Raw genomic sequence first — 16,969 nt, 5'->3', positions numbered from 1 at the left:
CCTGACTAAGGAACTAATCCCAATGATACAAAATTTCCATCAATTGAGGGGAAACCCCTTTTCTGTGATAGCTCGTCTCGGGTCTACCCTGCTTGATACCATAGGCCCTCTTTGTCCTCATCATTAACAAACTCTCATCCTCCTAGACTTGCTAATCATTTCCTTACTTTGCTGCCTATATTATCAGCATCATTCTCACTTTGCCTATTCCAAAGCCTTGGATTCAACTCCTGAGAGTCTTAGCTCTAAGAGGGAAGCTGTCACTTTGTCCTTCTGGGAATCAGGATGCCCTGCGCTTCCCAGTCATCTCAACCATGCTGTTTGGCCCTCTTATCACGCATGCCTCTTTCAAACTCCCTTTTATGTATTTTCTTCTCTTATTAAACTATATGTTTCTTGATGGCAGAGACTGTCTTACTTGGCTATATTTGTATTGACAACATTAGCACTGCACATGGCACAGAACAAGGGCTCAACAAATGCTAAATTCAGCCATCCATCTCTCCTTTCATCCATTGAATTATCTTTCTATCATTCTGCCTACCCATTAATCGATAAATTTTCCTCTCATATTCTTTCCTTTTTCTTGCATTCGTAAACTTGATTTTCCAACCAGAGGACTGAATGAGATAATATTTGTGAAGTGCTTAGCACAAAGTTTAGTGTCTGGCACAAAACCCTAAATGCTAGATCTATTCATCTATCTCACTAGCTACCCATCCATTCATCATCTTTTCTTTCTATCTATCCATCTATCTATGCTATTTATCTATCCATCCTATCAATATTCTATTCTTTCTCTCTATCCATCCATCTATTTTACCTTCAATCTTATTTATCTATCCATCTATCCTTCCATTCATTGTATCCATTCATTTTATCTATTTGTCTACTTGTCTTTCAATTTCTCATACTCCTTCCATTTTATTGCATTCATGAAAATCTAATTCCCCAACAAGAAAATAAAATGAAATCATATTTGTAAAGAGTTTAGCAGAATGCTCCACACCATATAGTAGGTACAATGCTTGGTGCATTCGATTTACATAGAATATTGTAAATTCCTATACAATGTTCTAGAGCTAGATATAATAAGCACCCTTACACACACACACACACACACACACACACACACACACACACCAGCTGAACTCAAAGCATTTATCGGTTGAAAAAGTGCACAGCGACAAAAGATTCTTGTTTCCCATTCTTCTCCCACTCTACCATTTAAAGCAGACAGTCAGATATTGTGTTTAGGAAGAGACACTCAATGTTCAGGAACTGGAGTTCCCATCTTCCCCCCAGTCATTCTTCATCATTCTGTGAGTTTAGACAGCACCCTTCTTACCCCAAATCCCAACACACTGCAGCTTGAAGAATTGTAAACCAATTAACATAACTATTAATGTCCCTGGATAGCCCTATTGTTCCATCCCATCTTTGGAGGTTCCTCAGAGCAGATCAGCCTTCCCTAGCCACATATACATGCTGTCTACCCCTATTAGAATATAAACTACTTGAGAATAGGAACTGTTTTAGTTTTGTATTTATTTCCCAGAGGCTTGACAGGGTATTTAGCAGATAGTGTTTAATAAATGTATGAATAGATGAATAAAAAGTATTTAACTTAGTAATGTTTTAAGTGAATTGCTGTTTTTATCATCTTAACTTAAATCTACATATACTTTAAAATGTTATTTATATTTATATTTTATATCTAAATATGTAAAAATATATCTTCAAGGCAATACAGAATATGTTCAAGACTGTCTACAGAAATTCATTTTGCTTATTTACTGACTCCAGCTGAATACTTAGAGCAAATAAAGAAAAAAAAATGACAAAGCTTGATGTGCATTTGGATCCACAGACCCTTTGCTATAACTCCAGGCTCCTTCAGAAGCCATAGTCTAGAGCCTGGGGTAGATAGGTATCAGGGAAAGAGCATCAAGGTTTAGAGTGGGAAGACCTGCCACTTACTCAGGCCTTCCTGAGACCTGGTCTATTGGTAAGTCACTGGCAACCTGGGGCTCTTGGGGGCTACCCGCCTTACAATGAGTCATGATGTGTCAGAACTTTATTAAACGTGTTTGGACGTCACCAAACTCTGCCCAGGCTCACTGGGAGATCTGGGTGAGAAAGGTGTGATGGGGGATGTGGTTTATAACATCAGAAGGACTGACCACATGGAACAAAGCTTTGAGATGGGGTGAGCCCCTCCTGCTTGTGGGCTTCACAAATTGGTTTCTCCTCCCCTTACCCTTCAGAGGAAACATCAGGCTGGCTCTAACCTTGGGAATTTAGACCTTTTAAAGTGTTTTATTTCAAAAATTAATACAAAAATAACTTCCAATTCAATTAAAATATTGTTCCTTTGTTTTCACATTCATCAAGTTCTCATAACTGGATGAGGCAAATTCAGAAGTTACTTTAGAAAGTTTCTGCTAGATTAACTGTCATTAACCCTAATAAAAAGTGATGAAATCTAAACAAAATAAAAGCATTAGAGATTAGATAAATATCTGCATTCTCTTCCAAACACCACAGATTCAGTAGGTCATTAAATTCAAACCTTCCATTTTATAGATGTGGAGACTGAGGTCCAAGGCTGTCCAAAGTCACATAGCTAAACATCTAAGTGGGGATTTGAACCTAGGGTTTCCAACTTCCATTGTACTACACTGCCTCCCTTGCTGTAAACATAGTTTATTATTTTACATTTACTTGCATCTTTTGAAACTTCTTAAATGAAAAAAAATCCTACATGATAGAAGATCTCCAGTTACCTGCTGCTATTTAAATGTCAAGAGTTTAGGGGGGAAAGTATATTCATGAAACTTGTAAAATTGTTTTATTAAATGATACTATTTTTTAAAAATTTTCTGAAATTAGCAATGAGTAACTCCACAACCTTTAGACTTAAGGGCAATCCAAAGTTTGCAATTCAGTTAGATGAAACAACTGATATTTTAACATGGCACAGTTGCCATTTTATGTAAGATATGTTTATGACGGAAGTATACACGAGGAATTACTGTTTTGTTACTCTTTGGTAGGACAAACAAGAGGGGAAGATACATATCTTAAAAATCAATGAATTTTCCATAAATGAAGTCTTACAATGGAAAAATTGTTTTGGAATCTGTACAGACAGAACAAGAGACTAGAATCTTGGATTTGAGCATAAATTAAAGCTGGTAACAATTACTTTTATTCACTTCATGATTCATCAGAAGGCACTCGTGGCCAAGAAAAATCACTAGTTAGATGTTGTGCTTCTTGATGCTATCAAAATCTTTAACTTCATTAAAAGCCGTGCCCTTAACAGTCATTTGTTTTCAAATCTTTGCAAAGACATGGACTCCGATTATAAAAGCTTATTGTTACATGCAGAGGCAGGGTGGCTCTCGAGAGGGCAAAGTTTAAACAGATATTGAAATTGAAAGATGAAGTTCCTAGATTTTTGACCGAGCAGAAAACTGATTTTGTTAATTTTTTTCCACAATGACTTTGTGACTTTCAAAACTGTTATTAGTTGGGTATTTAAAAAAAACTCAATGATTTAAACATGTTTCAAGGAGGAAAATGTAACATTTATGTTAAAATATAAAATTGAAAGTTTTACTAAAAAAGTTAACATATGGAAGAATAGTTGAAAATGATTCTTTAGAAATATTTGTAGCTGCAGATAATTTTAAAATTAAAAATAACCATCCCAAAGATCTAATTTTCAAAATTATAATTAATCCCCTGAAATGCCTAGAGACAGTTTCAAAAATACTTCTCTTCAAATTTTGATTCTGAAAAACTAAGTTGGTTCATAAACCATACTCAATGGAACTAAAAAAATCTCAGGCACTAAATGTTTAACACAGCAATTGTAAAAAATCAAATATCCTAACACAATACAATCTAAAAATACACTAATTTTATGCTTACCTGCTGAGGAATGAGGGTAGGAAAATATTAAAAGCCTTTTATTTCCTTAATTAAGCTATTATGTTTCTGTAAGAGCAGAAGAAAAGAATACTTTATAACATATAATAGTTATTAAATGAATTTTGGCTTGGGATTAGGACAGAATTTACAACAACTTCTTAAATGGCCCTAAATACACTTCTGCCATTTTGTACTACATACTTATTTTTTTAAATTTTAATAGTTTTTATTTGCCAGATATATGCATGGGTAATTTTACACATTGACAATTGCCAAAACTTTTGTTCTACTTTTTCCCCTCCTTCTCCCCCCACCAGATGGCAGATTGACCAATACATGTTAAATATGTTAGCGTATAAATTAAATATAATATATGTATACATGTCCAAACAGTTGTTTTGCTGTACAAAAAGAATCGGACTTGAAATAGAGTACAATTAGTCTGTGAAGGAAATGCAAAATGCAGGCAGACAAAAATAGAGGGATTGGGAATTCTATGTAGTGGTTCACAGTCATCTCCCAGAGTTCTTTGCGGGGTGTAGCTGGTTCTGTTCATCACTGCTCTATTGGAACTGATTTGGTTCATCTCATTGTTGGAGAGGGCCACGTCCATCAGAATTGATCATCATACAGTATTGTTGTTGAAGTATATAATGATCTCCTGATCCTGCTCATTTCACTCAGCGTCAGTTCCTGTCAGTCTCTCCAGGCCTTTCTGAAATCATCCTGCTGGTTATTTCTTACAGAACAATAATATTCCATAACATTCATGTACCACAATTTATTCAGCCATTCTCCAATTGACGGACATCCCCTCAGTTTCCAGTTTCTGGCCACCACAAAAAGGGCTGCCACAAACATTTTGGCACATACAGGTCTCTTTCCCTTCTTTAAGATCTCTTTGGGATATAAACCCATGTACTACATACTTATGTGAAGCGGTGTTCTCGGAACTGACAATTACAAAATCAAGATAGCAATCAACTGAAAAACATCGAAGATGCTCTATGTCCTACAGCATCAAATCTTCTACCAAGATTTAATTTTTTATGTAAAAATAAACAAGCACATCTAGCTCATCCACCAAAGTGGCTGTAGTTGCAACAGTTGGTCTGATACCAAGGGAAGGTAGCATTGGAGAAAGTAAGGTCGCTAGATCGAAGAACGGGCTTGTACTGGGTGGAGGAGAAGTGTAAAGCGGGTAATTAGCCACACTGCAATATGGTTGGAATATTAGTCTCCAATTGATTATTCTCCTAGTGATCTTTCACTGAATCCTAATCATTTTGTAATTATGCTATAATTCTCCGATGATTAGCCTTCCCTTTCTGAATGGGCATAAACCTGCCTATGCCTGATTTACTGACACATTGAGAGTGTTTTATTTACTGCATGTGCAAATGGGTATGTACACATATACACACACACACACAAACATCATGATAAATTCTTACATGTAATAATTTATACATTTTTTAAAAAATTATAACTTATACAATTTTTTTAAAAGAGTACACCCAAGTACAAGATAAGGCAGGTGTGGCTGGAAAAAAAGTCTGAAAATTTCGGCAAGCTCACAGTGAGTCATGGGTTGATGTAACAGCATGGCCAACAAGCCCAGACCATCTTTAGCTGCACTGAAAAGAAGCACAGCCCCCAGGACCAGGGAGACAAACATAATACATGGTCAGCCCATCTTTAGAGCACTACACCGAGTTCTGGGTGCCACATTTTAGAAATGAAGCTGGACAACGTCAAAAGGATGGGAAATAGGATGTGGATTTGATTTATTTTAATGACATACTAAGGCAACTAGAGGGCGCACTGGATTTAGAGTCAGGAAGACTGGTCTTAGTTCAAATCCAGCCTCAGACACTTACTAGCTCTGGGATCCTAGACAAGTCACTTCACTCTGTTTGCCTTAGTTCTAATGCGTCAGACGAGCTGGAGAAGGGAATGGAAAATCACTGCAATATCTCTGCCAAAAAAACCCCAAAAAAACCCCAACCCAAAACATGGTCACAAAGAGTTGGACACAACTGAAACCACCAACAATAGCATTCTAGAGCAAAGCGCCTTAAACTGTGGGTCACAACCTTATATGGAGCCCCGTGATTGAAGGTGAGGGTCACAAAACATTTGGTAACAATAAAACATATCAAACATTTTGGCAAGATTTAATTATTTATGTAAAAATAAACAATCATACCCATCTCATTTGTATGCAAATTTGATTTCATGTTTAATAAATAGTAAAAAATTATATGTATTACAAAGAATTGTTTAAAAATAAATGTCTTTATGATTTATTATCAATAGATGTTTGTTTTATATACCTATTTTATATTAAGTTAAGTAAAAATTTCTCAGGAAAAAAAGGGATTGTAAGTGGAAAAAGCTTAAGAAGCCCTGCTCCAGAATGAGGAATAAATAATTAGAATTGGTGTAGAAATGAGAAAACTTCCTCACAATTGGTCTATACCCAAATGGAATGAGCTACTTTGGGAAGTAGTGGATTCTCTCTCTGGAAGCCTTCAACCCAGTGAAGGTTAAAGCTCAATAATTGAAGAAATAAGATAATAAGAATGGTACTACCCAAATTAATCTATTAATTCACTAGCATTGCAATTAAACTAGCAAAGGGTTATTTTATAGCATTAGGAAAAATTGTAATAAATAGAATTAATGAAAAAAGTAAGAAGAAAGAGGATCTACTGCATCTTTAGTGTTTTACATGGTGCTTGGTATTTCATTAGCATTTATATATATTTTTATATATTTATATATAATATAATTTATATATAATATAATATAATATATATTTATATATAAGCTCTTTTAAGAACAGAAATTACCTTCTCTCTTGTATTAATACCCCAAGTGTTTGGTACATAATAAGTGCATCTTCATTCATTCATTAGGGACTTACTGTGCAATATATTAGGTGATAAGGATACAAGAACAAAATAAAACTTTCCTGGAACCATTCCATTCATCACTGCTTATGAGACAGTAGTATTCTGTCACATTCATATACTATAACTAGTTTATCAATTCTCCAAGTGATGAGTATTCCCTCAGTTTACAATTCTTTGCCACCACAAAAAAAAGAGCTGCTATAAACATTTTTGTACCTAAGGGTTCTTTTCCTCTTTCTTTAGTTTCTTTGGGGCACAGACTTAGTAGTGATGTTATTGGGTCAAAAGGCATATACAAGTTCCCGTTTGCTTTTCAGAATGGCTGGACCAGTTCACAGCTCCAACAAACAATGCATTAAATGTATCTATTTTCCCAAATCCCATCTAGTATTTCTCATTCATTTTTTTTAATCATCTTACTTAATGTTTTGGGAAAGAGATGGTACTTCACAGTTGTTTTAATTTGTATTATTAATGATTTAGAATTTTTTAAATATGAATTAATGATAGCTTGGATTTATTTCTCTGAAAAGTGCCTTTGACTATTTATCAATTAGGGAAGGGTCTTAGTTTTAGAAATTTGAATCAGTTTCATTGATATTTTAGAAATGCAATGATTTCTTTCCCCCCTTTCACTTACCAGTTTCTTTTCTAATTTTAGCTGCCTTGATTTTATTTATGAAAAACTTTTTAATTTTTTATAATCAAAGTTGTTCCTCTTCTGTGATCCTCTTCCTCCATCCATAGATCTGAGTTAATTTCTTCCCTGCTCTTTTAATCTATTTAGCCCTTAATGTTTAAGTTGCATTCTAAGTTGGAGTTTATCTTAATATAGAGAGTGGCATATTAGCCTAAACCTAGTTTCTGCCAAATTGCTTTCCACTTTTCCCAATAGATTTTGTTGAATCATAAAATCATGCCCCAGTAGCCAAGATCTTTGGATTTATTAAATATGAAGCTACTGTATTTCTTTATTTCTATATATTATGTAGTTAATCTATTGATCAACCTCTATTTCTTAACCAGTACCAAATTGCTTTGATAAGTATTATTTTGTAATGTAGTTTGAGTTCTAGGACTTTTAGATCCTCTTCTTTCCCATTTTTTCTTAGCTATATAAAATATTTGATAATTTCATTGACATGGCAAAAATCAATTTAGATAATATGGCCATATTTTTGCATTTGCTTGGACTACCCTTGAGCAATGAAGATTTCCCCAATTATTTAGCTATTTCTCTTTGAAAGCAAGAGCAATAATTGCCCCAAACTCTCCTATGGCATTGGAAAAATAGTAATTCTTTGCATATTTCTCTCCTAAAGTGCAAAGCCAGCTCTAGCTGTCTAAAGCAATTAACTTGCAAAATTTCTAACTCAGATGCATAACCACAATGATATTTTAACAGAATCCCTTCTAAAAAAAAAAAAAAAACCCAGCTATGGTTTCCCCTTCTGCTTTTCTTTCCAATTCCTCTAAATGTCTCTCATTCTCTTTCTCTTTTCCTCTCTCCCCTGAGGTTTGTACACTTAAAAGAGTTGAGTCATATCTTTTTAAGAAAAAAACAAAAAACAAACTCAAGCTCTGTTGAGTGTCATGTCACCCATGGGAATAAACAGCTAAGGTCAGAGCTACAATTTGCAAATTTTGTGCCTGAAACAAGAGGTCTCAGAAAGAGGAAACCTAGAAGGACATCATTATTGGTGCCCTTAGAAAGTTGATGCCCTGTTGCAAAACTGCATTGGCCCTACCCTAGTTATGATTGCAAATGAGATTGACATCAGCATGATTTGGGAAAGGTGGGCTTAAGGTTTTAAAAGGCAATGGCATCTTGTCCCAATGTCTCCAGCCAGCACCACAGTGGAATCTCGAATGACTCTTGACTCTGAATCTCCTAGAGTGAGGGAATCAGACTCCTCCTCTGAGAGTGGGCTTGTGGGAGCTCCTTGAAAGGTGTGAATCTCATGGAATTCCAGTAAATACATTACTGAACTAGAGAACTGTTAAGTACCATGCTACATCAGATAATTATTGTCTCTATTCATTCTGGTGACTAAGCCCCTTGTAAGGATCCTAACAACAGAGGAGCTTTGAGCATGTTGTTTAGGAAGAGGCTTCTTCCATGTATGAGTGCACCAAGCTCCTCCTGGTAGTCCTGAGTCCATGTTTCATGCAAGCAGCTTGGGGTCAGAAGGCTAGTTTAGGTTGGGGTTCATGACAGCTCAAAAGATTTAGAGGAAAGGGAGGCGTCTTCATTTAGCAAATTTGATTGGTTTCCCTTCCCTAGGGTCATAGGTGGGAGAAACCAATCGCCAAGGAAACTGGAACTTTTTTATCCAGGATAGAAGTCAGTGAGCATAATTAAGGATCTTCTATGGGCCAGGCATTGTACTAGACCCTAAGGATATAAATGCAAAAATAAATCTCTATTCTCATAGAAAAGAGTCAGGGAAGAAAAATAACAGGCAAGAAGAAGAGGCAGGGCCGGGAAATACATAGGCTATTAGGCAGAAAAGCCAGAGTTCTTTCTGGACAATCTTTCAAAAATAATATCCCAGCAGTCCCACAAATGTCACAATGCCTCACTTTCAGCTGAAGACAAAAGCCTTGCTTTGTGCTGTGCCAGATGCTTAGAACTCATGCGATGGGACAACCCTGTCAAGTTCCTCAAACTCAGAGGCATAACATTTCCATAACTGACATCCAACAGCCCAGATGTTGTTTATAAATGAGGAAACCCTGTGGGAAATGCCAGGTCTTTGACAAAGAGCAGATCATTTTTTGAGATGTTTAAGATATCAGAATTCTTTTTGAAGTACGAATCCTCCTACCTCCCCTACTCCTGGTCTGTAGGCAGGGTTGCCAGTTATCCAATTTGGCTCTGCCACTCACCAGCTGTGTACCTTTAGAGAGGACACTTGTTTTCCTCTTCTGTGAAGGAGTGAGCTTGGATGAGGTCCTCCATCAGGAATCAGATGGTGAGGGTTACTTTAGTGCAAATCTGCATTTTGAGTCTTTTCTTTGTGTGAATTTCTTCCCCCCTCCCCATTTTCATTATTTTCTTTTTTGAAAACTTGAAGCTGAGAAAGTATAAGGGCAACAAAAACAGAGACAGAACTAATCAGGAGAGCTGAATTCAAATCCACATGAATTACAAGTAAATTCTATTAAACATTCAAAGAATATTTAATTCTAATATTATGTAAACTTTTTGGAAGAACGGGAAAAAGGGATCCAAATTCTTTTTATACTATAAATATGATCTTGATGCTCAAATCAGAGAGAAAGAAAACTGTAGACAAAAATTCCTAATGAGTATTAATCAACAAATATTTATTTAGACCCTACTGTGTGCTAGGCTCTGTGCTAAAGCACTAGTGATACAAAAAAAGCCAGAAGAGCCCACCCTCAAGGAGCTTACGGTCTGATAGGGGAAATAACATGCAAACAAATATAAACAAAGCAAATTATACGTAGGATAAATGCTAAATGTCTAATAGAGGAAAAGCAATGGAATTAATAGGGGATGCTGGAAGGTAGAATTTCAGTTGGGTCTTAAGAGATGTCAGGGGGATCAGTAGTTAGAGAAAAAGCAAAACATTGAAGGCATGGGGGATAGCCAGAGAGAATGCCCTACTTGAGAGATAGAATCACTGGATATGTGTGAGTAATAAAGTGTAAGAAGAGTAGAAAGATAGGAGGGAGCCATTTATAAAAAGCTTCAAATGCCAAACAACCATTGGAGTTTATTGTGTAAGGGAGTCACTTGATTGAAATTGGCTTTAGAAAAGTCCTATTAGTGACTAAATGGAGTGACTGATTGGACTGATTTGATTGAGGAGAGACTTGAGGCAGGGAGACACTTTCCTCCCCTAGCAGCCATTGTGGTCATCCAAGAGGGTCCAGGACACAGTGTGGATACCAATGGAGCATGGGCTTTCTATCTGTTAGCCTGCTCTTCCTCCCACTTGCTGCACATGAGCCCATTTTTTTTCCCAATTGTACATCTCTCTGACATTCTTCACACAGCTTCTCATGTGTTATTCTTGGTTGGGGACATGTTATAATCAGCTCCATGTCCATTCTGTGCTTCATTATTGCTCTTTGTGTATAATATATCTTAATTCTTAATATCTTAATTATATATTTTAATCAGAGTCCATGACTGTAAGTCCATGACTGGCAAGTAGCCTCACAGGAAGAATATTGCTGGTAAAAAAAAAAAAAAAAATGAGCCCTTGTTTCAAGATACATATTGGTACATTCCCCACAGGCAATCTATGTTTCTCTAGTTCTGTTCAATTTTAGGTTTAGTTTGTGGCCCTTGAGTCCATTATCTGTCTAACATATATACACTGAGGGACTGACTATGAGTTAGGAAAGTTTTACAAGTAGGAATCCTAATAATAGTAGTGGTAGGAGTAGTAGTACTAGTGGCGATGGTGGTGATGGCGGACAGTGGCCATTGTACCATTTGTATAATAGGTTCAAATTTGAAAATCCCTTTATATATCATCTCATTTGAGCCTCTCAGTAACCTTTGAAAGGTATTTGCTATTATTATCCCTATTTTGTAGATGAGGAAACTGAGGCTGAACAAGGTTAAAAGACTCGCCCAAATCATACAACTATAAATGACTTGAGGTGGGATTTAGAAAAAAAGAAGGGATTGATTTACCAAACATCTGCTATGTACTTAGGACTGTGAAAAGAACTTCACAAATATTATCTCATTTAAGCCTCTCTAGATGTATGTGGTATCTTCCTTATTAGAAGGAAAGGACAGGGAGTTTTATATCCCAAGTATATAGAACACTGTAATAGGCACCTAATAAGTGCTTACTGATTGGTTGATATACACACATATTATATTATACATATACATATATATAATATTTATATATGTACAAAATAAATGTAAAGCTTTTTGGTAAGGACGATGTTCTGGTGAGGAGGAAGGGAAATTCCTGAGCTTCAGGGAAGAGTCAGTAATTAGAGCTTCTTTGGGGTGGAACAAAGGAGAGAGTGTATTCTAAATATGGGAGATGGCCAGTGCAAAGGCCCAGAAATTGTGAATGGAATAATTTGTGTAAGAAACTGCAAGAAGTCTAATTTAGGTATACTGTGTGTAGCATAGAAGATACTATTATACAAGAAAGCCAGAAAGTTAAATTGGAGTCATTGTGTAAGTAAAGTGGTTCAATTAGATTCATCTTTTGAATAAGAGAAAGCATATCAATGAATTGGTTATGTAACTAAAAAGATGAAAAAAATAAACAATTTACATATACACACACACACACACACACACACACACAGAGACAGAGACAGAGACAGAGACAGAGACAGAGACAGAGACAGAGACAGAGACAGAGACAGAGACAGAGACAGAGACAGAGACAGAGACAGAGACAGAGACAGAGACAGAGACAGAGACAGAGACAGAGACAGAGACAGAGACAGAGACAGAGACAGAGACAGAGACAGAGACAGAGACAGAGACAGATTGATTCTGAAACATCAAGGAAGAGACTAACAAAATTGAAAACAAAAATCAGTGGACTGAATTGAAAAATATAAGAAGGTGTTTCATTTGTTTTAAACTGACCTGAATTCAAATGTGGTTTCAGACACTTAACACTTCTGTGTGACCCTGGGCAAGTCACTTAACCCCAATTGCCTCAGCAAAAAACAAACAAAAAAAAAAAAAAACCCAAAACCTGACGCACCTCAAACACTAATTCACTGTTGAGAGACTTGTGAACTGATCCAACCATTCTGGAAAACAATTGGAATTATGCCCAAAGAGTTATAAAAATGCCTATACCCTTTCACCAGTAATACCTGTTTTTTTCCCTAAAAATGATTAGGGAAAAAAGAAAAGAACCTATATGTTCAAAATATTTATAGCAGCTTTCTTTTTGGTGGCAAAGAACTAGAAATTTCAGGAAGGCCCATTAATTGGGGGAATGATTAAACAAATAGTGGCATACAATTATGATAGAATTCTACTGTGCTATAAGAAATGATGTACTCAGTGGTCTAAGAAAATCATGGAAAGACTTGCATGAAATAATGAAGAGCAAAATGAGCAGAACCAAGAGTGTTATAGATAGTAATAGTAACTGCAATATTGTTTTAAGAACAATTATAAGTAATCAAGTTATTTTTCACTATTATAAATACCCAAATTAATTATTCAGAGAAAACTGATACATAGAAGTATGTATAGTGTAGTTCTATATAGATATAGTTACATATTAGTATCTAACAGCCATCTCTAGGGAAAGGGTATAAAGATGGGGGAAGAAAGAAAGTGATGTGATAACTTTATTATATATTTTAAAAGAAAAGCAAATTGTCTATAATAGATCTGCAATTGTATGTGCAATCTTCTTCCTTTTCTATTTTGCTTTGTTGTGGAAATGCTTGTTTTATTTCTTAAGTTCAAACTAAAAATCAAATTTCTAAAAAATTAATAAAGAATTTGCTAGTCTGATTAAAAAAGAGAAAGAGAATGGACGTGGCTCTTTTCAACATCGAGATGATTCAGGCCAATTTCAGTGGATTTGTGATGGAGAGAGTCATCTACAGCCAGAGAGAGAACTATGGGGACTGAGTGTGGATCAAAACATAGTGTTCTTACCTCTTTTGTTGTTTGCTTGCTTTTTGTTTTCTTTCTCATTTTTTTCCCTTTTTGATCTGATTTTTCTTGTGCAGCATGATACATATGGAAATATGTATAGAAGAATCGCACATCTTCTATATATATTGGATTGCTTGCTGTATAGGGGAAGAGTGGGGGGAAAGGAGGGAGAAAAACATTTGGAACACAAGGTTTTGCAAGGATGAATATTGAAAACTATGTAGGTGTGAATTTTGAAAAGAAAAAGTAAAACAAAGAAAAGAAAAGCTGGCCAGGCAATGGGGATTAAATGATTTGCTTAGTAATGGATATGCAGCTACTGTCAAATATTTGAGGGTGAATTTAACTTCCTCTTGACTCCAGGGCCTAATCAACCATGCCATCCAACTGTCCCAACAGTTTAAATTAAATGGACAAATATGTAAATAATATAAATACCCAGATGAACAAAAGAAGAAGTGAAGAAGTAAATAACTCAATATCAGAAAAAATAAATTGTACAATCTTTAAATAATCCAACCATCCCCCAAACTCAGGACTACATAGACTTATAAATGAATTCTATTAAACATTCAAAGAATATTTACCTTCCATTGTTACACTATTTGGGGGAGAATAAAAGAAGGGATCCAAATTCTTTCTATAATATAAATATGATGTTGATAGTTAAAGAAAAGGAAAACTATAGATCATATTTCAAATGAATATGAGGATGAGAAAAGGTTTTTGAATTTGGCAAACAAGATCACTACTAACTTTGGAAAGTGTGTTAAAATTAAAATCTTTTTTAAGCCAACCTACTTAAAAGATTTTATGCTAGGGCCAGGTAGGATTTATTCCAGGAATACAAGGTCAGTCCAATATTAGGAAATTATAAACATAAGTCTATAAACAATAAAAACCACATAATCACATTAATAAAAAAAATTCAGAATGCAACACCCATTTCTGTTTTTAAAGAAAATGAAAATCATAGGAATAGATATTTCCTTAATATAGTAAGTAGTATTTATCTAAAACCAAGAGCTTGTATTGCACAATGGAGGCAAACAAAATGCTTTTCTAGTAAGATTAAAGATTAAAAGTATGTCCATCATCACTACTGTTATTTGACATAGTGCTAGAAATACTAACTTTGGCAATAAGAACAAAAAAAAAAAATGAAATCCAATAAATAGAGAGGGAAGGAGGAAACAAATATCTCTTTTTGCAGCAAGAGAGATACCCTACAAAGAACACTAGAGAGTCAGCTAAAAAGTAAGTGAAACAGTTAATAACTTCAACAAAGTTCTAGAATTTAAAAGACACACAACTTACCAACATCTCTATATATTGCCAACAAAACCAAGCAGGAACAGATAGTAATATAGATTCCATTTAAATTAACTAGCAAATGTATAAAATATTTAGGAGTCCACTTACCAAGACAAATAGTGGAACTCTTTGAATAACAAATTAGAAAAAATGAAAATAAATAGGCCTAAGTGAAGAGATCATTATTCATGGCAACACCATAAAAATGGCAATGTGTTCTAAATTATTTTCACCAATTCAGTGATGTAACCAGGAATGTTCTGGTAAATGTTTAAGCCAGTTTTACAGGGAAAAGAGGGAAAGTGGAGAGAATATGTACATAAACACATGATATTATATCTTTCTTTGTCATATTTTTAAGTCAAGACAATCAACACAATGAATGAAGCTCTGAATGTCGCTTCTGATGTTTTCTGAGAGCCAAATGCCCCGAGTGAAAATTTAACTTTGCGCTCTCACACAGGTTCCAGGGGGCTCCCGCACATACCTGAGTGTAACAGAAGGAGTTAAGTCTGGAGCCAGGACGCCTGAGCTCCAGCCTCCAAGACTTAAGTCTCATCTACTCAGAACCTCTGTTACCTCGTGTGTCAAACCGGGGCATTGACACTGCCACTGCCTATCTAGCTCACAGGTTGTGGTGAGAGAAGGACTTGTCAGCTAGAGGACTTCTAGCTTCTCTTATCACACTCACAATCTCACACTCTAAATTCGCTTAACAAACTTTTTTTTTCCCCCCCAAGAACAGAAGTACACCTCTCCAACTTCCCTTCTGAATTAGTGAAGACGGGGCCAGTAAGACTTTCCCTTCAGATGTTGGAATGAACTCTTCTCACCAGATCACACAGATTAAACATTCTAACTTTAGGGCATTCGGAAACGTGAGGAAAAGGAAAACCAAATTGGAGCTAGTGGGATGACGTTAATTTACAAAGACACTCAAGGTTCAATAAAAGCTTTATTTACCTGATCTCATTGGCTCTTCACTCAGTCCTGGGAAGGAGGTGCGATTATTGTTCCCATTTTACAGAGGGGCAAAGTGAGAGTAAGAGAAGTAGACAAGGTAACACGGCTTTTTTTATATGCCTAGTCTTCAAGCCAAGGATTCTACCCAGCAGACCTGAGTTTGTAATCAGCATTGATTATAATCAGCTGGAGGCAGCGGCCCCCAATTTACAAAGGGCTTGAAGAGACTATATTATCATACTGAATCAACAGATCAACCCAGTTAGTAGTCAGTAAGTCAATCAACAAACATGCGTCGTGTACCAGACACTAGGAGATGGAAATACACAGAAAGGAAGGTGAACTCGGTTCCCAGCCGGCTCCTTCTGTCAGGGAGACGCCACGCAGACTACTGTGGACAAGCAAGGGGGGGAAGGGGAAATAATCCGCAGAGGCTGATGGGAACATCACTTCAGCTCTGACTGCAGTTTCTGCATACCTAGTTATAATCATCAGTGATAAGAGCTGACATTACAATGCTTTCCCTTCTCCTCTGAGTTTCATAGCAGCGTTATGACACAGGTGCCAATTATGTTCTCTATTATGTTTAACACATGAGAAACTGAAGCTGGGAGGGGGTAAGGGACGTGGCCAGGGGCTCTCGGGGTTTGAGGCGGGATCCCCCCGGGTCCTTCGGCCTCAAAGGCGAATCCTACAGTAGTCCCCGTCTAAGGGCTCGTGGGCACCCCAGAAGCCATCTAGCCCAGCCCCCACATTTTACAGATGAGGGAACTGAGGCTCAGGGTGGGATTTGGACCCGCTTTCGTTTCAGAATGTGAAAAGCACCAGTCTTAGGGGGAGGGTTATTTGGAAGCTGTGGGGGCTTGTTCTCACCTTATTGAGTGGACCCCCCCCCCCCAGCCTGAGAAACGTACATGCGAGCTCTCTGGGCGACCGCTTTGAGGCTCCGAGGAGATGCCGCGTGTGACTGGGGGACTAGGGGAGACTGGGGGGAACCGACGGGAACGAGCCCCTTAGTGAAGGAGAGGGGGCGAGACCTGGGGGACCTGGCAAGGCTGCTGCTTGAGCTGAGCCCCAAGAGGGGGGCTCTCCGAGGGAGGCAGAGCGTTCCAGCCTGCCGCGAGGCGCCCCCGGGGGCTCCCCAATCCAGAGCTTCGGAGGCTGGACCGGAGCGCCGCCGCTCTGCTGGGCT

General features: G+C 36.9%; 1 long non-coding RNA gene across 1 annotated transcript; it reads right to left on the bottom strand.

Moving 5' to 3' along the window:
• Positions 1-10,168: 10,168 nt before the first annotated feature.
• LOC141540492 (uncharacterized) lies at positions 10,169-16,069 on the bottom strand. The gene is made up of 3 exons (XR_012481548.1): positions 15,778-16,069; positions 13,501-13,637; positions 10,169-11,063 (listed from the first exon to the last, which is right to left on the bottom strand). It is a non-coding gene; the product is annotated as an uncharacterized LOC141540492 (long non-coding RNA).
• Between the last annotated feature and the right edge of the window lie 900 nt (positions 16,070-16,969).

The sequence above is a fragment of the Sminthopsis crassicaudata genome, chromosome 4, assembly GCF_048593235.1.
Source record: "Sminthopsis crassicaudata isolate SCR6 chromosome 4, ASM4859323v1, whole genome shotgun sequence".
Lineage (NCBI taxonomy): Eukaryota > Metazoa > Chordata > Mammalia > Dasyuromorphia > Dasyuridae > Sminthopsis > Sminthopsis crassicaudata.
Note: the sequence above shows the minus strand (reverse complement) of the source record. Positions and strands in the feature narration are given on the sequence as shown.